Below are 23,478 nucleotides of genomic sequence, written 5' to 3'. Positions count from 1 at the left end.
ACCACTGTTTTTTGCACTTCTGAAAAGAAGGACATCGCTGAAGGTCACACGGAATCCAGAGTAACTCTGCTGCCTCATTATAGTGAATGGATCCCTTGGGGGTTTCATCTGAATTGCGTCATTCAGATATTTAGATCGAAATCCCAATGTAAGTGACTAGCGTAGAGCACCGGATAAAAGTGATGCTAAGGCCGGAGTCACACTAGAGTGTAATACGGACGAGTACTTAGACCAATGTCAGGGCTGGCCCGACAGATTACGGCGCCCTAGGCGAAACTATTTTGTTGCGCCCCTACTACTTTTAACATACCTCCCAACTTTTGAAGATGGGAAAGAAGGACAAAGTTTGCAGCGTGCGAAGCAAATTTTAGGCCACGCCTCTGATCACACCCATTCATAACTAGCCACACCCATATCCACATCCCAACCACACCCATTTAGCACTGCTGATCACACTGTTTCATAAAGAATAATTATAAACAAAAAAATATGGCCACACAGTGCTGCATACTGTATAATGGCCACACATGATGCTCCATACTGTATAATGGCCACACATGATGCTCCATACTCTATAATGGCCACACATGATGCTCCATACTGTATAATGGCCACACATGATGCTCCATACTGTATAATGGCCACACATGATGCTCCATACTGTATATTGTCCGCAAATGATACTTCGTACCGTATAATGGCCACACATAGCTACTCCTACACATGCGGCTGCGCTCCGTACACACGCGCTCCGCTCCATACACCTCGTACACACGCGGCTCCGCTCCGTACACCTCGTACACATTTAGCTCCGCTCCATACATCTCATACACACACGGCTCCGCTCCATACACCTCATACACATTCAGCTCTGCTCCATACACCTTTTGCCTTTTGAAAAGATTTTCTATAATTTTTTCTATTTTTTCTCTGGCGCCCCCTTAGGGTCGGCGCCCTAGGCGGCCGCCTAGTTCGCCTATACATTCGAGCCGGCCCTGACCAATGTTAATCTATGGGACAGCTCCTATCATCCGTTATTTTCTCGGCCGCATTATACGTGCGTACGAAATCGCAGCATGCTGCGATTGTCACCTTATTACGCCCGAAATCCGCCAATGCAAGTCTATGGGTGTGAGAAAAACTACAGATAACCACACGGACCATCAGTGTGACTTGCGAGAAATACACCCCAGTGGTCTATAGAAAAGCCGGCAATTCAGTGCAGTGTACAGTAAAATCACACTGAAAGCTTACAATAGAATAGATAAAATAAATGTCAACACATAGTATAGGTAGATATATATATGTCAGTGACACACATGTATATATATCTATATTTCATATAGTGTTAGATAACAGAATAGTCAATTCAATTGTCGGGTTCTTTAAAATCATTACAGAACCCGAAAGAATGAGACATGGATTACATACAGTAAACCATTGCATATCCGATATATTTTTAGATGTCACTCACTAATAATTTTAAAAATTTAAAATCGCATCCTCACATTGCACACAGATGACATACGGATCACTGTTCAAGAGCATTTCTGCATATCTCGGCCATAAAAAACGGACTGTATTTTTATACGTTAGGTGTGACGCCGGCCTAAATGTTATGTAAAATGTTCCTAAAAAAAAGCTTCACTGAAAAAGCAAGTCCCCACTCAGGTTCGTCATCTGACAATGGAAATATAGGGGGCTTCCATGTTACTGGTAGCAGTTTTGAAAATGCAAAGTGGTCCTCACTCCCCAAAAGAATTTCAGCGAATACCCAGCTCCCAAATCCAAATGCCCCCCTCCGTCCTGAGCCCCACAGTATACCTAAACCACATATATCATCCACATGTTTGGAATTTCTGTAGTGATGAGATTCCACCTAGTTTACGAGTGCATGCCTCCAGAAGCATGAGCTGGGCACAATGTATGAGCACTAAAATAGTTGATGTGCAATTTTTACTCAGCAACATCCACAGCTGCTTGTTTCTGGAAAACACCCATGGAGTCAAACTTGTCACTACACCTGTAGATAAATTCCCAGAGGGGAGTCATTTCCGAAATACGGTCACTTGGAGGTATCAATGTACTCGGGAGAACTTGCCCAACAAGTTGTATGGTCCATTTTCTCCTGTTACCTTTCTGAAAATTAAATATTTGGGGCTCAAGCAACACTTTTGTGAGAAAAGTGTATTTTTTCATTTTCACGTCTCAACGTTATAAAAAGTGAAGCACCTGTGGGGTTCACCTGCTCCTTCCCTTCTTAGCTCTAAAGAGTTAATAAACTTCTTGAATGAGGTTTTGAGAACTTTAAAGGGTGCAGTTTTTAAAATGTTGTCACTTTTGGGTATTTTCTGTCACATAGGCCCCCCCAAAGTTACTTCAAACCTGTTGAAGTTCCTAAAAAAATGGTTTTGTAAATTTTGATGGAAAAACTAGAAATTGCCCATTAACGTTTAACCTTTCTAACAAAAAAAAAAGGTTTAAAAAATGATGGTGATGAAAAGTAAACATGGAAATGTTATTTATGAACTATTTAGTTTGGCATAACTAACTGGTTAAAGGGCAAAAAAATTCAAAGTGTGACATTTTCAAAATTTACCCCGAAATTCTGATATTTTCACAAATAAATGCAAAAAATATTGACCTAAATTTACCGCTAACAAAGTACAACATGTCACAAAATATCAAGCTCCGAATCATTGGAATATGTTGTAGCGTTCCAGAGTTGTGACCTCATAAATTGACACTGGTCAGAATTGTAAAATTTGGCCTGGTCAAGAAGGTGGAAACAGAATTCGGGGTGAAGGGGTTAATAACAAGCTTTTATTAACTCCTTATGGAAGGAATATAAGCAACACATCAATTCTCCCACTGTTGGTTTTACATTTTACACTATTCACTGTGCTACACAGATGAAGTTTTAACTTTATTCTGTAGGTCAGTTCTGAATGTTTGTTATGACTTATTTATCTGACATTTTTAGTATGAAGTCCCTACATATATTCATAGCAACCGTTATGTAAAAAGATTAATTGGAGTAATATAATTTGCTGTTCGTTAGCAGTTTATCTTGTGTGACGTGTTATGCATTTAAATCATTGCCCGTCTGAACACTGATTATGATCAAATGAATCCATTTTTTTTTTGGGGGGGGGACAAAACCCTCGGGCTATAGCTCATTCGTTTACACGAGGTGAATGAACTTTGAAATGTTATGAATAAGCCCTTGTTTAAATGAATGTTTTGTGAAATATAATACACTTTTTGTTACTTTAGTACCAAGTTTAGTGGATCAGCACATGGAGAGATGTTGCTCCTTTCACCTGTATGAACACCAGTACATTAAGATGTGGACATCACATCAGTCGGAGATCGAGAGAGACGTTTACCAGTTTGTGACATCTGTTCCTTCCCTTGACTTGCCTCTCAGTGGTGGGTAATCAGACCATCTTTTTTTGAATTTGTCCTGCATAATAGCGCTAAGTGCAGTGATGTTCCTTTATATCCTCACGGACTCAGCTCAGTTTGGGACTTTTCTGGACTGATGCAGCGATACATACATGTGTATTTTTAAGGTCATGGTCAAGCTGGCTAAATAACACAAATCCATCTTGGAAACAAAGTATGCAAGTAACACACATTAAAAATGTTTGTGGAAATGTCAAAGTTCATAGGAAAATCCTGGCTTTCACTTTCCTGTGTATTTCCCTGATGGTCGCTAATGACATCACTTGTGACCACTCTCCAGATAAGTATTGTTACATCTCCTCTTTGGAGGCTGAGCACAATGAACTACAGTTTGCTGCAAAGTCTTCTACAGCACCTACTCTCTCCACTGTACACCAGGTGGACCCAGGCATCCATAGAGTAATGGCCACAAACCACCACTAAGAGCCAAACGGCCATGCTACCAGCTTATTATCCTTCATTACAATTTCTAAGCAGAAAGTTCAAAAGGGAATTGACTTGTAAGGCCCTCTTTCACACTTCTGTCTTTCTTTTTCCATCACAATGCATCGTTTTGTGAAAAAAAAACGAATCCAGCAAGTGTTTCTGCTGGATCTGTTTTTTTCCCATAGACTTGTATTAGCGACGGATTGTGACGGATGGCCTTCCGTTTCATCCGTCGTGCACTGGATCCGTCGTAAAATCGCTGTCGGGCGGAGAAAATGTACATAGAAACGTTTTTTGTGCACGGCAGAAAATCGCGCAGCGAAGTATCCTGCACCGTCCGTCATTGGCTATAATGGAAGCCTATGGACGCAGGATCTGTCGCTGACTGTCAAAAGCAGGAATCCAGCGATGGGTTCCGTCTTTTGAAACTCAGCATGCGCGGAAGAATTTCTAGTTAGGGAAATTCTCGCTCTCTCTCTTTTTACTATTGATGCTGCCTATTGTGAGCAGTGGGAAGGCTGCGAGGGACGCCGGAAGGTGAGAATATCAAGATTTTTTTTTTTATTATTATTATTTTTAACATTATATCTTTTTACTATTGATGCTACATAGGCAGCATCCAGTGGCGTAACTACAAAGTTAGGGGCCCCGGTGCGAACTTCCAAATGGGGCCCAACCACACCCCCCCCCACACCTTTCCCTAGATACGCCTCGGACTGTTGCAGGAATCTCCTGCACTGCAACATGGTGTTGGGTGCCAGCACAGCCCGCACAGTGGTATATCCAGCACAGCCCGCACAGTGGTATATAGAGCACAGCCCGCACAGTGGTATATCCAGCACAGCCCACACAGTGGTATATACAGCACAGCCCGCACAGGGGTATATAGAGCACAGCCCGCACAGGGGTATATAGAGCACAGCCCACACAGTGGTATATAGAGCACAGCCAACACAGTGGTATATACAGCAGAGCCCGCACAGGGGTATATAGAGCACAGCCCGCACAGGGATATATACAGCACAGCCCGCACAGTGGTATATAGAGCACAGCCCGCACAGGGATATATACAGCACAGCCCGCACAGGGATATATACAGCACAGCCCGCACAGGGATATATACAGCACAGCCCGCACAGGGATATATACAGCACAGCCCGCACAGGGATATATACAGCACAGCTCGCACAGGGATATATACAGCACAGCCCGCACAGGGATATATACAGCACAGCCCGCACAGGGATATATACAGCACAGCCCGCACAGGGATATATACAGCACAGCCCGCACAGGGGTATATAGAGCACAGCCCGCACAGGAATATATACAGCACAGCCCGCACAGGGGTATATAGAGCACAGCCCGCACAGGGATATATACAGCACAGCCCTCACAGGGATATATACAGCACAGCCCGCACAGGGATATATACAGCACAGCCCGCACAGGGATATATACAGCACAGCCCGCACAGGGGTATATAGAGCACAGCCCACACAGGGATATATAGAGCACAGCCCACACAGGGGTATATACAGCACAGCCCTCACAGGGGTATATAGAGCACAGCCCGCACAGGGATATATACAGCACAGCCCTCACAGGGATATATACAGCACAGCCCGCACAGGGATATATACAGCACAGCCCGCACAGGGATATATACAGCACAGCCCGCACAGGGGTATATAGAGCACAGCCCACATCTCATCCCCCCCCCCCCCCCCCGATAATGGCCCCATAGTCCAGTTAAAAAGAAAAAAAAAAAAAACTCTCCTCACCTTTCCTTTTGCCCGCGCTGCTCCCGGCGGCTGCAGTCTGCCCAGGACGCCGGTATAGTTAAATGCGGCGGCGGCACTGGCGGGGTGCGGGGGGGAACAGTGCAGCGGGCGGCCCACTACTGGCACCGGCTCTTCTGGCATTTGCCAGAAGTGCCCGCTGGCCAGTCCGGCCCCGCAGGTCAGGGGCCGGCCCTGGGCCCCTGACCTGCGGGGCCCGGTCGCAATGGCGACCGCTGCAACCGCGGTAGTTACGCCCCTGGCAGCATCAATAGTAAAAAGTTGGTCACACTTGTCAAACACTATGTTTGACAAGTGTGACCAACCTGTTAATCAGTTTTCCAAGCGATGCTACAGATCGCTTGGAAAACGCTACAGATCCGTCAAAAAACAGATCCAGTGCATCTGTTTTTTACAACCTGCACAGGATCCGTCTTTTTAACATTTTGACGGATTGTGACTGATTGAAAAAAACAAAAGTGTGAAAGAGGCCTAATTCTGTTACTAAAGATAAAAGAGCAATAAATATCCCCGAAATACAGAAAAGCTTCTCTGCCAAAATAGTGAGATAACCTATTCACAAGCATGGATAAACTATGAGCCCCTTTCTCCAGTCACAGAACTTGTATCTTGTGGGTCACAATGCAAAATCTACAACAGAGAACCTTATTATTATGGGTCTTATGGGCCACAAGGGCCATTTTGGGCTCCATGGCATGGATTATCTCCAAACCCTGCACCTACCATTGTTACACCGCTGCCTGTCCATTGAGTTCTCACAATATATTACTGAACAAGCTCTTGTGTTCATCCTTTTCTGTTGTATCTTTTACTTGTCTCCTATGAATTTAGGAAGCCTTTGGAATCAGATATGCCCACTTAACTGGAAAAATGTTTCTACCCTGTGGAAATGTGCGCCACACAGCTGGATATGCAGAGAATAATGTTTCATGGACCTAACTGCTCTCTATTCAGGCAGAATTTGTTCAGCTGCCTGAGTGTGCACACTCCAGTAATTGACCTATAGCCCCGCGTCCTAACACACAATGGCTGACTCTCTACTTTATCATTGCTGTTTTCACTGTTGGCATCTTAACTGAGAATGATTAGGCCTCCCTATTCTCCTTCCAAAAGTTCCACGGAAACTTACTGCTAATCTAGCCATGAAAACTGACCTACTGTTTAAATCATGTTTTTTATAGTAACGAGAAAATACTGAAATCTTAGCTTAATACCATTCATCATCACAATAGTCTGACAACAGCCATATCCACACGCTGAGGATTCTGTCAGGATTTAGGTAGTAAAATATCTGCACAGAATAATAAAGGTTCTGCGGATTTCAATATCCACTGTACACCAAGCTCATTATTGCTGTGGGCAGTGACATTGCAGTCACAGAAGTATCGGGGTCCCTCACCACAATGCTGTTGTGGTGACGCAGCATCTGGCCGTTCTGGCAAAGTGGATGGGATTCATACAAATCTCATACCTGTTGTGCTTTTTTATGCAGTGTAAACTGACCTGCGGTGTGTTGGAAATCAGCAACATGTCAATTTCTTTTGCGGGTATACAGATTTTCCCCACAGAATTACACTAGATACAGAAAATAAGTGGGTAAAAAAACATGCACATAGTGTTCCCATTTTGTAAAATACCTAGTGGGAACAAAAAGAGGGTGCCTGTCACTTCTTTGAAGAAATACAAACACTATGCACATTAGCACACTTCAGCTGATGAAGACATGAACTCCAATATTGCCATACACTGATAAACATAAGGTACTTATTTAATATTTTTTTGACCAAAAGTACAAAACCCATCCAACCACATCAAGGTGTACCTAAATATGGATTGCACCTATTCACTTGCATTGGTGAGTCTCATCCAAAATACACGGCCACTCCTGCTGCGATTTTTTTTTTCTCATCCATATTCCAGCTGAGAAAATAATCACAGATGAGCAGTAAATTAGTGAATACCGTAGGTCAGAGTGTAATACGACTTTTTATCATACTGCACTCGTCTGATTTAGGGCAGTCTCACACATCCAGATAATTCCGGTACCGGAAAAAATCGGTACCGGAGTTATCCGTGTCCGTGTGCCCGTGAGCTCACGTAGGCCATACGTGCGGCACACGTGTGCCGCCTGTGTGCCGAGTGGGTACCACACGGAGCGTGCATGAGACAGCGCTAAAGTTTAACACTGTCCCCTGCATCGTGCTGATGCCGCGATTCATATCTTCTGTGCAGCAGCGTTTGCTGCATAGAAGATATGAATAATAGTGTTTAAAAGAAAGATCTATCTGTCCGCCGCCCTCCCACCCCCTGTGCACCCCCCCCGCTGTTCTGAAAATACTCACCCGCTTCCCTCGTTGGCTGTCGCTGCTTCCTGTCCTGGCTGCACCTTCTCCTGTATGCGGTCACGTGGGGCCGCTCATTTACAGTCATGAATAGGCGACTCCACCCCTATGGGAGGTGGAGCCGCATATTCATGACTGTAATCGGCGGCCCCACATGACCGCATACAGTAGAGAAGGTGCAGCCAGGACAGGAAGCAGCGACAGCCAACGAGGGAAGCGGGTGAGTATTTTCAGAACAGCGGGGGGGCGCACAGGGGGTGGGAGGGCGGCGGACAGATAGATCTTTCTTTTAAACACTATTATTCATATCTTCTATGCAGCAAACGCTGCTGCACAGAAGATATGAATTGAGGCTTCAGCACCATGTGGGGGGGGAACAGCGCTTACTGTAGCGCTGTCTCCTGCACGCCACACGGAGAACGTCCGTGTGAGGTACGTGTTTTACACGGACCCATTGACTTTAATGGGTCCATGTAATATGTGCGCTCCCACGAACACTGACATGTCTCCGTGTTTGACACACGGAGACACGGTCCGCAAAAAATCAATGACATCTGCACAGATGCATTGATTTTAATGTGTCTACGTGTGTCAGTGGCTCCGGCACGTGAGGAAACTGTCACCTCACGTACCGGAGCCACTGACGTGTGAAACCGGCCTTATACGCAGATAAGTATGAGTCCTTAGGTTCCCAGCAACCAGAGAACGCCTTGCGGTTGGCTTCTGGGCCGGCATGAATTGGCCAAATTATGTGCTAAGTGTCTCCATTTTTTACTTTTGTCTAGAGCAGTATTGCAATTCAAATCGCTTATATTTCAAGTTTACATGCTATAGCGCTACAGAGTGCTACTTTATTTGTTTGCTCTCCTAAGGATAGGTCATCAGTGTAAAAGTAGTGGACAACCTTTTTAAAAAGCTTCCAAAAGGTAACCCCCAGGAGCCTCATACAATATGGCTTTCATTTTACCCAACGTTCTTCAAGCATTCTATACATACCACACATGAATATGATATATCCATAATTCAAGCAGATACTGCACCCCTATGGGTTGCAGCTATCAACACTTTTGCAATTTTACCTAAAGATGCGAATATGCTCCTCTATCATGGATACATCCATGGATTCTGTAAAACTAGAATACAAAAAAACGTAAAATATTGTTTTAGCTTGTCCTGTGTATGGGACTACACAAGATCAAAGCATTAATGCTCCTGCCCTTAACACCTATGTGCCAGTTGACACAGACAAGGACACATCTGCTGGCCCAAATAGTTTCCCAACATTGACGGCTACCTAGTTATTACTCTGTATACACATTCAGGCAGTGATCCAATGCCCCCAGCCTTTGATCTGCATAACTCACAACCCCACTTATGACATCATGAATAGGAAAGATGGGTCTGAACATATGCACACCAAAATGTTTTTACATTGGAATTAGGGTATGTGCACACGTTGCAGATTTGTCTGCAGAATTTTCTGCACAGAATCTGCATCTCTTAGCAGGTAAAAATCCGCACGTTTTTTCTGCATTTTTGCTGCAGTTTTTATGTGTTTTTTTGTGCAGATTTTCATGCGGATTTGTCTGCGTTTTTGAAACTTAACCCTTTAAGTCCCAAGGGTGGTTTGCACGTTAATGACTGGGCCAATTTTTACAATTCTGACCACTGTCTCTTTATGAGGTTCTAACTCTGGAACGCTTCAACGGATCCTGATGATTCTGACATTGTTTTCTCGTGACATATTGTACTTCATGATAGTGGTAAAATTTCTTCGATAAGGCTTGCGTTTATTTGTGCAAAAAATTGAAATTTGGTGAAAATTTTGAAAATTTCACAATTTTCCAACTTTGAATTTTTATGCCCTTAAATCACAGAGATATGTCACACAAAATACTTAATAAGTAACATTTGCCACATGTCTACTTTACATCAGCACAATTTTGGAACCAAAATTTTTTTTTTGTTAGGGAGTTATAAGGGTTAAAAGTTGACCAGCAATTTCTCATTTTTAAAACATCATTTTTTTTTTTAGGGACCGCATCTCATTTGAAGTCATTTTGAGGGGTCTATATGATAGAAAATAACCAAGTGTGACACCATTCTAAACCAAAACCACATTCAAGAAGTTTATTAACCCTTCAGGTGTTTCACAGGAATTTTTGGAATGCTTAAATAAAAATGAACATTTAACTTTTTTCACACAAAATTTACTTCAGCTCTAATTTGTTTTATTTTACCAAGGGTAACTGGAGAAAATGGACGCCAAAAGTTGTTGTACAATTTGTCCTGAGTACGCCAATACCCCATATGTGGGGGTAAACCACTGTTTGGGCTCATGGCAGAGCTCGGAAGGGAAGGAGCGCCGTTTGACTTTTCAGTGCAAAATTGACTGGAATTGAGATGGGACGTCATGTTGCGTTTGGAGAGCCACTGATGTGCCTAAACATTGAAACCCCCCAAAAGTGACACAATTTTGGACAGTAGACCCCCTAAGGAATGCAGACTTAGATGGATTGGTCTGCAGGCGTCAAATTGTGTTTGCAGATCCCCTAATGTACCTAAACAGTAGAAACCCCCCACAAGTGACCCCATATTAGAAACTAGACCCCCCAAGGAACTTATCTAGATGTGTTGTGAGAACTTTGAACCTCCAAGTGTTTCACTACAGTTTATAATGCAGAGCCGTGAAAATAAAAAATCATTTTTTTCCACAAAAATTATTTTTTAGCCCACAGCTTTGTATTTTCCCAAGGCTAACAGGAGAAATTGGACCCCAAATGTTGTTGTCCAATTTGTCCTGAGTACGCTGATGCCCCATATGTGGGGGGGAACCACCGTTTGGGCGCATGGCAGAGCTCGGAAGGGAAGGAGTACCTTTTGGAATACAGACTTAGATGGATTGGTCTGCAGGCGTCATGTTGCATTTGCAGAGCCCCTGATGTAACTAAACAGTAGAAACCCCCCCACAAGTGACTCCATATTGGAAACTAGACCCCCCCAAGGAACTTATCTAGATGTGTTGAGAGAACATTGAACCCCCAAGTGTTTCACTACAGTTTATAACGCAGAGCCGTGAAAATAAAACATTATTTTTTCCCACAAAAATGTTTTTTTAGCCCCCCAAATTTTTATTTTCCCAAGGGTAGCAAGAGAAAGTTGTTGTCCAATTTGTCCTGTGTACGCTGATACCCCATATGTTGGGGTAAACCCCTGTTTGGGCGCACGGGAGAGCTCGGAAGGGAAGGAGCACTGTTTTACTTTTTCAATGCAGAATTGGCTGGAATTGAGATCGGACGCTATGTCGCGTTTGGAGAGCCCTTGATGTGCCTAAACAGTGGAAACCCCCAATTCTAACTGAAACCCTAACCCTAGCCCCAACCCTAACCCTAGCCCCAACCCTAGCCCTAATCCTAATCCTAACGGTAAAATGGAAATAAAAACATTTTTTTAATTTTATTATTTTTCCCTATCTAAGAGGGTGATGAAGGGGGGGTTTGATTTACTATTTATAGCGGGGGGTTTTAGCGGATTTTTATGATTGGCAGCCGTCACACATTAAAAGACGCTTTTTATTGCAAAAAATAGGTTTTGCGTCTCCACATTTTGAGAGCTATAATTTTTCCATATTGTGGTCAGAGTCATGTGAGGTCTTGGTTTTTGCGGGACAAGTTGACATTTTTATTGGTAACATTTTCGGGCACGTGACTTTTTTGATTGCTTCTTATTCCGATTTTTGTGAGGCAGAATGACCAAAAACCAGCTATTCATGAAATTCTTTGGGGGGGGGGCGCGTTTATACCGTTCTACGTTTGGTAAACTTGATAAAGCAGTTTTATTCTTCGGGTCAGTACGATTTATATCATTTTTTTATGTTTTGCCGCTTTTATACGATAAAAACTATTTTATAGAAAAAATAATTATTTTTGCATCGTTTTATTCTGAGGACTATAACTTTTATTTTTTCGCTGATGATGCTGTATTGCAGCTCGTTTTTTGCGGGACAAGATGACGTTTTCAGCGGTCCCATGGTTATTTATATCAGTCTTTTTGATCGCGTGTTATTCCCCTTTTTGTTCGGCGGTATGATAATAAAGCGTTTTTTGCCTCATTTTTTTATTTTTATTACCGCGTTCACTGAAGGGGTTAACTAGCGGGACAGTTTGATAGGTGGGGTCGTTACAGACGCAGCGATACTAAATATGTGTACTTTTATTTTTTATACTATTTAGATAAAGAAATGTATTTATGGGAACAATTTTTTTCTTTATTTAGGTTTTTTTTTATTTTTTTATTTTTTTTACACATGTGAAATATTTTTTTTTTACTTTATAACATTGCCCCAGGGGGGGCATCATGTTATAGGGTCAGACCGCTGATCTGACACTTTGCAGAGCACTGTGTCAGATCAGCGATCTGACATGCAGGTCTGCAGGCTTACCAGCGCTTGCTCTGAGCAGGCGCTGGTAAGCCACCTCCCTGCAGGACCCGGATGTTCATGATCATGTTTGATCGCAGTGTCCTGGGGGTTAATGTGCCGGGGGTGGTCCGTAACCGCTCCTGGCACATAGTGCCGGATGTCAGCTGCGATAGTCAGCTGACACCTGGCCGCGATCGGCCGTGCTCCCCCCGTGAGCGCGGCCGATCGCATATGACGTACTATCCCGTCGGTGGTCATACGGGCCCACCCCACCTCGACGGGATAGTACATCATATGAGATTAAGGGGTTAAATAAATATCTATTATTTTACAAAAAAAAAAGAATTGTGATGTCATTTTTTGTCCTACCTCTTATTTTACATACTCTATTGAAGAATAATGTTTACACACAGAGACAGACAAATATAAGATAGATAGATAGATGATAGATAAATAGATAATAGATTGATAAATAGATAATAGATTGATAGATAGATAATACCAAGGCGATGTTTACTAATGAATAGTGATGAGCGAATATACTCGTTACTCGAGATTTCCTGAGCACGCTCGGGTGTCCTCCCGAGTATTTTTTAGTGCTCGGAGATTTAGTTTTCATCGCCGCAGCTGAATGATTTACATCTGTTAGCCAGCATAAGTACATGTGGGAGTTGCCTGGTTGCTAGGGAATTCCCACATGAAATCAAGCTGGCTAAGAGATGTAAATCATTCAGCTGCGGTGATGAAAACGAAATATCCGAGCACTAAAAAATACTTGGAGGACACCCAAGCATGCTCGGGAAATCTCGAGTAACGAGTATATTCACTCATCACTGCTAATGAACTTAATAAAATGGTACATACATAGTTAAATAAAGACACACACACAAAATCTGCACACAACATCTCTACTTTAAAAAAAAAAAAAAAGGGAAAAAAATGGCGTGGTCTCCCATGCAATTTTCTGCGCCAGAGAGGCAAAGCCGATGGCTGGGGGCCGATGTTTCTAGCCTGGGAAGGGGTTAATACCCATGGAGCTTCCCAGGCTATATCAGCCCGTAGCTGTATATTTAGCCTTTACTGGTTACTAAAATAGGGGACCCCCCCAAAAATGGCATGGGGTCCCCCTATAATTAATAGCCAGAAAAGGCTATGCAGACAGCTGCAGGCTGATTTTCATAGCCTAGAGAGGGGCCATGGATATTGGCCCCCCTGGCTACAAATACCAGCCCCCAGCAGATGCGCCAATTCCAGCACTTAGCCTCTCTCGTCCCACTGCCCTGTAGCAGTGGCATATGGGGTAATAAGGGGTTAATGTCACCTTTGATTATAAGATGACATTAAGACAGGTTAGTAATGGAGAGGTGTCAATAAGATACCTATCCATTAGTAATCCTATAGTAGTGAAAGAGTTAAAGACACAGCCAGAAAAAAAATATTTTAATATTCTTAATTTCACCATGCATACAACCACACCTAATTCCCCGAAGCCATCGATCACCTGCAAAAAATAAAAAATAAACCAACAGTATACTCCCTGGTCCGACGCAATCCAATTAATAACAAGTGCCCACTGTGATCTCCCCTACAGATGTGACAGCTCTATAAGCCTCCAGTGACACACTGACAGGAGACAATGGTTCCTGCAGTGTTATCACTGAGGGTTCAATGGCCTCTCACTTTACAGCATTGCAGCGTGAGAATTTTCCCACGCAGCAGTGCCGCAAGTGACAGTATGAACTATACTGTACTCACAGTGGCAGAGGGATACAGTGCAGAAGGATACCTTCCGTCATTGTATCCTGGAGCCCCTGGAGAGCGGTCACATCTGCTGATGTGACAACTCTATAGGGGAGATCGTCGTGGGACACTCGTTATTAAATGGATTACATCGGATCAAGGAGTATACTGTTGTTTATTATTTTTACAGGTGATCGAGGGCTTTGGGGATTAGCTGTATAGTGAGTATGTACTGTATGTTGTATGTACTGTATGTCTATATGTATGTACTTTATATGTGTGTATTTGTTTTTTTGTGTTTTTCTTTTACACTTTTGTCACTGTAGCAGGCATAGCTGGATGGTAGTAGTCCCATCAGACGATGCCCACCTTCACACACCTACACGCACACACATACAGACACACAGAAACACCCGCACATCTCCGCACACACACAGTATCCACCCACACACTCTTCCCCCTCCCGATCTGCAGCGTTTCTCACAGGCACATCCGCAGCAAAACCGCAGATCTTTTTTAACCCCTTTCTGACCTCGGACGGGATAGTACGTCCGAGGTCAGATTCCCCTCTTTGATGCAGGGCTCCGGCGGTGAGCCCGCATCAAAGCCGGGACATGTCAGCTGTTTTGAACAGCTGGCATGTGCCCGCAATAGCGGCGGGTGAAATCGCGATTCACCCACCGCTATTAACTAGTTAAATGCCGCTGTCAAACACAGACAGCGGCATTTAATGAGAGCATCGCTGACCCCCGTCACATGATCAGGGGTCAGCGATGCTTCTGAATAGTAACCATAGAGGTCCTCGAGACCTCTATGGTTACTGATCACCGGTAGCTGTGAGCGCCACCCTGTGGTCGGCGCTCATAGCACACCTGCATTTCTGCTGCATAGTAGCGATCTGATGATCGCTGCTATGTAGCAGAGCCGATTGCGTTGTGCCAGCTTCTAGCCTCCTATGGAGGCTATTGAAGCATGGCAAAAGTAAAAAAAAAATGTGAAAAAACTAAAAAAAATATAAAAGTTTAAATCACCCCCCTTTCGCCCCATTCAAAATAAATCAATAAAAAGAAAAAAAAATCAAACCTACACATATTTGGTATCACCGTGTTCAGAATCAACCGATCTATCAATAAAAAAAAGCATTAACCTGATCGCTAAACAGCGTAGCGAGAAAAAAATTCGAAACGCCAGAATTACGTTTTTTTGGTCGCCGCGACATTGCATTAAAATGCAATACCGGGCGATCAAAAGAACGAATCTGCACTGAAATGGTATCATTAAAAACGCCAGCTCGGCACGCAAAAAATAAGCCCTCACCCCACCCCAGATCAGAAAAAATGGAGACGCTATGGGTATTGGAAAACGGCGCAATTTTTTTTTTTTTTTTTAAGCAAAGTTTGGATTTTTTTTTCACCACTTAGATAAAAAAAGAACCTAGTCATGTTAGGTGTCTATGAACTCGTAATGACCTGGAGAATCATAATAGCAGGTCAGTTTTAGCATTTAGTGAACCTAGCAAAAAAGCCAAACAAAAAACTAGTGTGGGACTGCACTTTTTTTGCAATTTTACCTCACTTGGAATTTTTTTCCCGTTTTCTAGTACACGACATGCTAGAACCAATGATGTCCTTCAAAAGTACAACTCATCCCGCAAAAAATAAGCCCTCACATGGCCATATTGACGGAAAAATAAAAAAGTTATGGCTCTGGGAAGGAGGGGAGCGAAAAACGAACACGGAAAATCCTAAGGTCATGAAGGGGTTAAACTTGCGGTTTTGCTGCGGATTGGCCTGACACAATGGAAGTCAATGGGTACAGAAACGCTGCAGATCCGCAAAAAGAATTGACATGCTGCAGGAAAAAAAAGCTGCGATTCTGCAAATTTTTTTCCGCAGCATATGCACACTAAATGTCAATTTCACATTGACTAACATTGTTTGTGTACTATACTGCGGATTTGATGCAATTCCGCGCTTCCAAAAACGCTGCAGATCCGCATCTAAATCTGCAATGTGTGCACATAGCCTTAGGCCGGTTTCACACGTCAGTGGCTCCGGTACGTGAGGTGACAGTTTCCTCACGTACCGGAGCCACTGACACACGTAGACCCATAAAAATCAATGCATCTGTGCAGATGTCATTGATTTTTTGCGGACCGTGTCTCCGTGTGCCAAACACAGAGACATGTCAGTGTTCGTGGGAGCGCACGTATTACACGGACCAATTAAAGTCAATGGGTCCGTGTAAAACACGGACCACACACGGACCTTCTCCGTGTGCAGTCCGTGTGGCGTGCAGGAGACAGCGCTACAGTAAGCGCTGTCCCCCCCACATGGTGCTGAAGCCGCGATTCATATCTTCCCTGCAGCAGCGTTTGCTGCATAGAAGATATGAATAATAGTGTTTAAAAGAAAGATCTATCTGTCCGCCGCCCCCTGTGCGCCCCCCCGCTGTTCTGAAAATACTCACCCGCTTCCCTCGTTGGCTGTCGATGCTTCCTGGTCTGGCCGCCCCTTCTACTGTATGCGGTCTCGTGGGGCCGCAGATTAGAGTCATGAATATGTGGCTCCACCTCCCATAGGGGTGGAGCCGCCTATTCATGACTGTAAATGAGCGGCCCCACGTGACCGCATACAGGAGAAGATGGGGCCAGACCAGGAAGCAGCGACAGCCAACGAGGGAGCGGGTGAGTATTTTCAGAACAGTTGGGGGGGCGCACAGGGGGTGGGAGGGCGGCGGACAGATAGATCTTTATTTTAAACACTATTATTCATATCTTCTATGCAGCAAACGCTGCTGCACAGAAGATATGAATCGCGGCTTTAGCATGATGCAGTGTACCACACGCGTGGGTACCACACGCTCCGTGTGGTACCCACTCGGCACACGGGTGGCACTCGTGTGCCGCACGTATGGCCTACGTGAGCTCACGGGCACACGGACACAGATAACTCCGGCACCGATTTTTTCCGGTACCGGAATTATCTGGACGTGCGGGACAGCCCTTAGAATGTGTATTATTCAGCTGGTTTCTGCCTGAGGCTATGTGCACACGATGCGGATTTGTTGCGTTTCCTCAGCTGTGTTTTACTACACTTTTACTGTATTTAAAACCTGATTATCTGTATAGTACCTGTATAAGCAGGGTTCAGAGAGAAAAAAATATACATGTGGACATGCAGGATGGAACAGCTTAAATGCAAATGACCCACAGAGGAGTGGTGGACTCCCCAGTCTTGTAGAAACAAGAGAACAATTATAGAACCAGAAACACATGGGCTACTTGCACACTGAACAAGTCTGTAGGAACCTGTTCAGACCACCAGAAAACTTGAAGACACAAAAAAGCACAGTGAGGTCAAAAATACTCTGTTGTAAAAAAATCACAGTAATAAGCAAGTGCTAGTCAAAAGATGTAAAGAAAACAGGGTATTTAGTTGATACGTTTTTTTGCAAGTAGCCCATGTGTTTCTGGTTCTATAATTGTTCTCTTGTTTCTACAAGACTGGGGAGTATATTTACATGTATATTTTTTTCTCTCTGAACCCTGCTTATACAGGTACTATACAGATAATCAGGTTTTAAATACATCAGATAGGGATTGCATACATTAGTTAGGACTGCTCTATAAGGGTATACCTTGGCGATTTGGTGGAGCAGCTTAGTATACATTTTTTTGCAAAAAAACGTATCAACTAAATACCCTGTTTTCTTTACATCTTTTGACTAGCACTTGCTTATTACTGTGATTTTTTTACAACAGAGTATTTTGGACCTCACTGTGCTTTTTTGTGTCTTCAAGTTTTCTGGTGGTCTGAACAGGTTCCTACAGACTTGTTCAGTGTGCAAGTAGCCCATGTGTTTCTGGTTCTATAATTGTTCTCTTGTTTCTACAAGACTGGGGAGTCCACCACTCTGTGGGTCATTTGCATTTAAGCTGTTCCATCCTGCATGTCCACATGTATATTTTTTTCTCTCTGAACCCTGCTTATACAGGTACTATACAGATAATCAGGTTTTAAATACATCAGATAGGGATTGCATACATTAGTTAGGACTGCTCTATAAGGGTATACCTTGGCGATTTGGTGGAGCAGCTTAGTATACATTTTTTTGCAAAAAAACGTATCAACTAAATACCCTGTTTTCTTTACATCTTTTGACTAGCACTTGCTTATTACTGTGATTTTTTTACAACAGAGTATTTTTGACCTCACTGTGCTTTTTTGTGTCTTCAAGTTTTCTGGTGGTCTGAACAGGTTCCTACAGACTTGTTCAGTGTGCAAGTAGCCCATGTGTTTCTGGTTCTATAATTGTTCTCTTGTTTCTACAAGACTGGGGAGTCCACCACTCCTCTGTGGGTCATTTGCATTTAAGCTGTTCCATCCTGCATGTCCACATGTATATTTTTTTCTCTCTGAACCCTGCTTATACAGGTACTATACAGATAATCAGGTTTTAAATACATCAGATAGGGATTGCATACATTAGTTAGGACTGCTCTATAAGGGTATACCTTGGCGATTTGGTGGAGCAGCTTAGTATACATTTTTTTGCAAAAAAACGTATCAACTAAATACCCTGTTTTCTTTACATCTTTTGACTAGCACTTGCTTATTACTGTGATTTTTTTACAACAGAGTATTTTTGACCTCACTGTGCTTTTTTGTGTCTTCAAGTTTTCTGGTGGTCTGAACAGGTTCCTACAGACTTGTTCAGTGTGCAAGTAGCCCATGTGTTTCTGGTTCTATAATTGTTCTCTTGTTTCTACAAGACTGGGGAGTCCACCACTCCTCTGTGGGTCATTTGCATTTAAGCTGTTCCATCCTGCATGTCCACATGTATATTTTTTTCTCTCTGAACCCTGCTTATACAGGTACTATACAGATAATCAGGTTTTAAATACATCAGATAGGGATTGCATACATTAGTTAGGACTGCTCTATAAGGGTATACCTTGGCGATTTGGTGGAGCAGCTTAGTATACATTTTTTTGCAAAAAAACGTATCAACTAAATACCCTGTTTTCTTTACATCTTTTGACTAGCACTTGCTTATTACTGTGATTTTTTTACAACAGAGTATTTTTGACCTCACTGTGCTTTTTTGTGTCTTCAAGTTTTCTGGTGGTCTGAACAGGTTCCTACAGACTTGTTCAGTGTGCAAGTAGCCCATGTGTTTCTGGTTCTATAATTGTTCTCTTGTTTCTACAAGACTGGGGAGTCCACCACTCCTCTGTGGGTCATTTGCATTTAAGCTGTTCCATCCTGCATGTCCACATGTATATTTTTTTCTCTCTGAACCCTGCTTATACAGGTACTATACAGATAATCAGGTTTTAAATACATCAGATAGGGATTGCATACATTAGTTAGGACTGCTCTATAAGGGTATACCTTGGCGATTTGGTGGAGCAGCTTAGTATACATTTTTTTGCAAAAAAACGTATCAACTAAATACCCTGTTTTCTTTACATCTTTTGACTAGCACTTGCTTATTACTGTGATTTTTTTACAACAGAGTATTTTTGACCTCACTGTGCTTTTTTGTGTCTTCAAGTTTTCTGGTGGTCTGAACAGGTTCCTACAGACTTGTTCAGTGTGCAAGTAGCCCATGTGTTTCTGGTTCTATAATTGTTCTCTTGTTTCTACAAGACTGGGGAGTCCACCACTCCTCTGTGGGTCATTTGCATTTAAGCTGTTCCATCCTGCATGTCCACATGTATATTTTTTTCTCTCTGAACCCTGCTTATACAGGTACTATACAGATAATCAGGTTTTAAATACATCAGATAGGGATTGCATACATTAGTTAGGACTGCTCTATAAGGGTATACCTTGGCGATTTGGTGGAGCAGCTTAGTATACATTTTTTTGCAAAAAAACGTATCAACTAAATACCCTGTTTTCTTTACATCTTTTGACTAGCACTTGCTTATTACTGTGATTTTTTTACAACAGAGTATTTTTGACCTCACTGTGCTTTTTTGTGTCTTCAAGTTTTCTGGTGGTCTGAACAGGTTCCTACAGACTTGTTCAGTGTGCAAGTAGCCCATGTGTTTCTGGTTCTATAATTGTTCTCTTGTTTCTACAAGACTGGGGAGTCCACCACTCCTCTGTGGGTCATTTGCATTTAAGCTGTTCCATCCTGCATGTCCACATGTATATTTTTTTCTCTCTGAACCCTGCTTATACAGGTACTATACAGATAATCAGGTTTTAAATACATCAGATAGGGATTGCATACATTAGTTAGGACTGCTCTATAAGGGTATACCTTGGCGATTTGGTGGAGCAGCTTAGTATACATTTTTTTGCAAAAAAACGTATCAACTAAATACCCTGTTTTCTTTACATCTTTTGACTAGCACTTGCTTATTACTGTGATTTTTTTACAACAGAGTATTTTTGACCTCACTGTGCTTTTTTGTGTCTTCAAGTTTTCTGGTGGTCTGAACAGGTTCCTACAGACTTGTTCAGTGTGCAAGTAGCCCATGTGTTTCTGGTTCTATAATTGTTCTCTTGTTTCTACAAGACTGGGGAGTCCACCACTCCTCTGTGGGTCATTTGCATTTAAGCTGTTCCATCCTGCATGTCCACATGTATATTTTTTTCTCTCTGAACCCTGCTTATACAGGTACTATACAGATAATCAGGTTTTAAATACATCAGATAGGGATTGCATACATTAGTTAGGACTGCTCTATAAGGGTATACCTTGGCGATTTGGTGGAGCAGCTTAGTATACATTTTTTTGCAAAAAAACGTATCAACTAAATACCCTGTTTTCTTTACATCTTTTGACTAGCTCTTGCTTATTACTGTGATTTTTTTACAACAGAGTATTTTTGACCTCACTGTGCTTTTTTGTGTCTTCAAGTTTTCTGGTGGTCTGAACAGGTTCCTACAGACTTGTTCAGTGTGCAAGTAGCCCATGTGTTTCTGGTTCTATAATTGTTCTCTTGTTTCTACAAGACTGGGGAGTCCACCACTCCTCTGTGGGTCATTTGCATTTAAGCTGTTCCATCCTGCATGTCCACATGTATATTTTTTTCTCTCTGAACCCTGCTTATACAGGTACTATACAGATAATCAGGTTTTAAATACATCAGATAGGGATTGCATACATTAGTTAGGACTGCTCTATAAGGGTATACCTTGGCGATTTGGTGGAGCAGCTTAGTATACATTTTTTTGCAAAAAAACGTATCAACTAAATACCCTGTTTTCTTTACATCTTTTGACTAGCACTTGCTTATTACTGTGATTTTTTTTACAACAGAGTATTTTTGACCTCACTGTGCTTTTTTGTGTCTTCAAGTTTTCTGGTGGTCTGAACAGGTTCCTACAGACTTGTTCAGTGTGCAAGTAGCCCATGTGTTTCTGGTTCTATAATTGTTCTCTTGTTTCTACAAGACTGGGGAGTCCACCACTCCTCTGTGGGTCATTTGCATTTAAGCTGTTCCATCCTGCATGTCCACATGTATATTTTTTTCTCTCTGAACCCTGCTTATACAGGTACTATACAGATAATCAGGTTTTAAATACATCAGATAGGGATTGCATACATTAGTTAGGACTGCTCTATAAGGGTATACCTTGGCGATTTGGTGGAGCAGCTTAGTATACATTTTTTTGCAAAAAAACGTATCAACTAAATACCCTGTTTTCTTTACATCTTTTGACTAGCACTTGCTTATTACTGTGATTTTTTTTACAACAGAGTATTTTTGACCTCACTGTGCTTTTTTGTGTCTTCAAGTTTTCTGGTGGTCTGAACAGGTTCCTACAGACTTGTTCAGTGTGCAAGTAGCCCATGTGTTTCTGGTTCTATAATTGTTCTCTTGTTTCTACAAGACTGGGGAGTCCACCACTCCTCTGTGGGTCATTTGCATTTAAGCTGTTCCATCCTGCATGTCCACATGTATATTTTTTTCTCTCTGAACCCTGCTTATACAGGTACTATACAGATAATCAGGTTTTAAATACATCAGATAGGGATTGCATACATTAGTTAGGACTGCTCTATAAGGGTATACCTTGGCGATTTGGTGGAGCAGCTTAGTATACATTTTTTTGCAAAAAAACGTATCAACTAAATACCCTGTTTTCTTTACATCTTTTGACTAGCACTTGCTTATTACTGTGATTTTTTTACAACAGAGTATTTTGGACCTCACTGTGCTTTTTTGTGTCTTCAAGTTTTCTGGTGGTCTGAACAGGTTCCTACAGACTTGTTCAGTGTGCAAGTAGCCCATGTGTTTCTGGTTCTATAATTGTTCTCTTGTTTCTACAAGACTGGGGAGTCCACCACTCCTCTGTGGGTCATTTGCATTTAAGCTGTTCCATCCTGCATGTCCACATGTATATTTTTTTCTCTCTGAACCCTGCTTATACAGGTACTATACAGATAATCAGGTTTTAAATACATCAGATAGGGATTGCATACATTAGTTAGGACTGCTCTATAAGGGTATACCTTGGCGATTTGGTGGAGCAGCTTAGTATACATTTTTTTGCAAAAAAACGTATCAACTAAATACCCTGTTTTCTTTACATCTTTTGACTAGCACTTGCTTATTACTGTGATTTTTTTACAACAGAGTATTTTTGACCTCACTGTGCTTTTTTGTGTCTTCATAGTCTTTATATTGTAAGATTGCAGTAGCATCGTACGCAGTGAAGAAGCAGTGACCCAAAAATTCAAACACAAAAGTCTCTTTTAATGTGTTTCTTCACAGCATTAAAGTCCAATTCACATAAATGCATATAACTTCAGTGGATATTATCAGTGACCAGTTTACACCGGTTCAAAGCAATACATACGTATCACGTGGCTTTAGATTTGCGGTCCCTAAACAGGCCAGACTTCCCTCGTCCAGTTTCCCTGGGCGACCGCACGCCATCTCACAGTCTCTATACATCTCCATACACACAGCCTCATATGTTGCAGACACTACACACGCCAGCCCTCCTCGCCCTGACTAGTTGTCGTGGGTAAGTATCAAAAAATAGTAGTGAGGCCGCACCCTAAAGTAACAACGTGTCTATGGACATCAGGGCGCACGTCCTCACCAGGGGATCCATCGCAGTGTACGAATCCAAATGCAAATAAAGAGAAGGACAGCACCACAGCAAATGTGAAGAAACAGCTCACGTGTTTATTCTGCCTCCTGCAACGTTTCGGTCCGAGGACCTTTATCAAGCATAGTGAAAAGACAATCCAACCACCATTATATACCACTAGCTATTGAACCCGTTCTACGCCTGGGTGGCGAGCA

At 42.5% G+C, this 23,478-nt stretch overlaps 1 long non-coding RNA gene across 3 annotated transcripts in view; it reads left to right on the top strand.

The window, feature by feature from the left end:
• Positions 1–23,478, top strand: part of LOC143815476 (uncharacterized) — a 61,558-nt gene that overhangs the window by 5,660 nt on the left and 32,420 nt on the right. For 2 of the 3 annotated variants that reach the window (XR_013223758.1, XR_013223757.1), the window contains exon 2: positions 3,277–3,432. The exons of the other annotated variant lie outside the window; for it this stretch is intronic. This is a non-coding gene — a long non-coding RNA (uncharacterized LOC143815476). The remainder of the gene's footprint in view (positions 1–3,276; positions 3,433–23,478) is intronic. 3 annotated transcript variants of the gene reach the window in all.

Source organism: Ranitomeya variabilis, chromosome 3 (assembly GCF_051348905.1).
Source record: "Ranitomeya variabilis isolate aRanVar5 chromosome 3, aRanVar5.hap1, whole genome shotgun sequence".
NCBI classification, from domain to species: domain Eukaryota; kingdom Metazoa; phylum Chordata; class Amphibia; order Anura; family Dendrobatidae; genus Ranitomeya; species Ranitomeya variabilis.
Note: the sequence above shows the minus strand (reverse complement) of the source record. Positions and strands in the feature narration are given on the sequence as shown.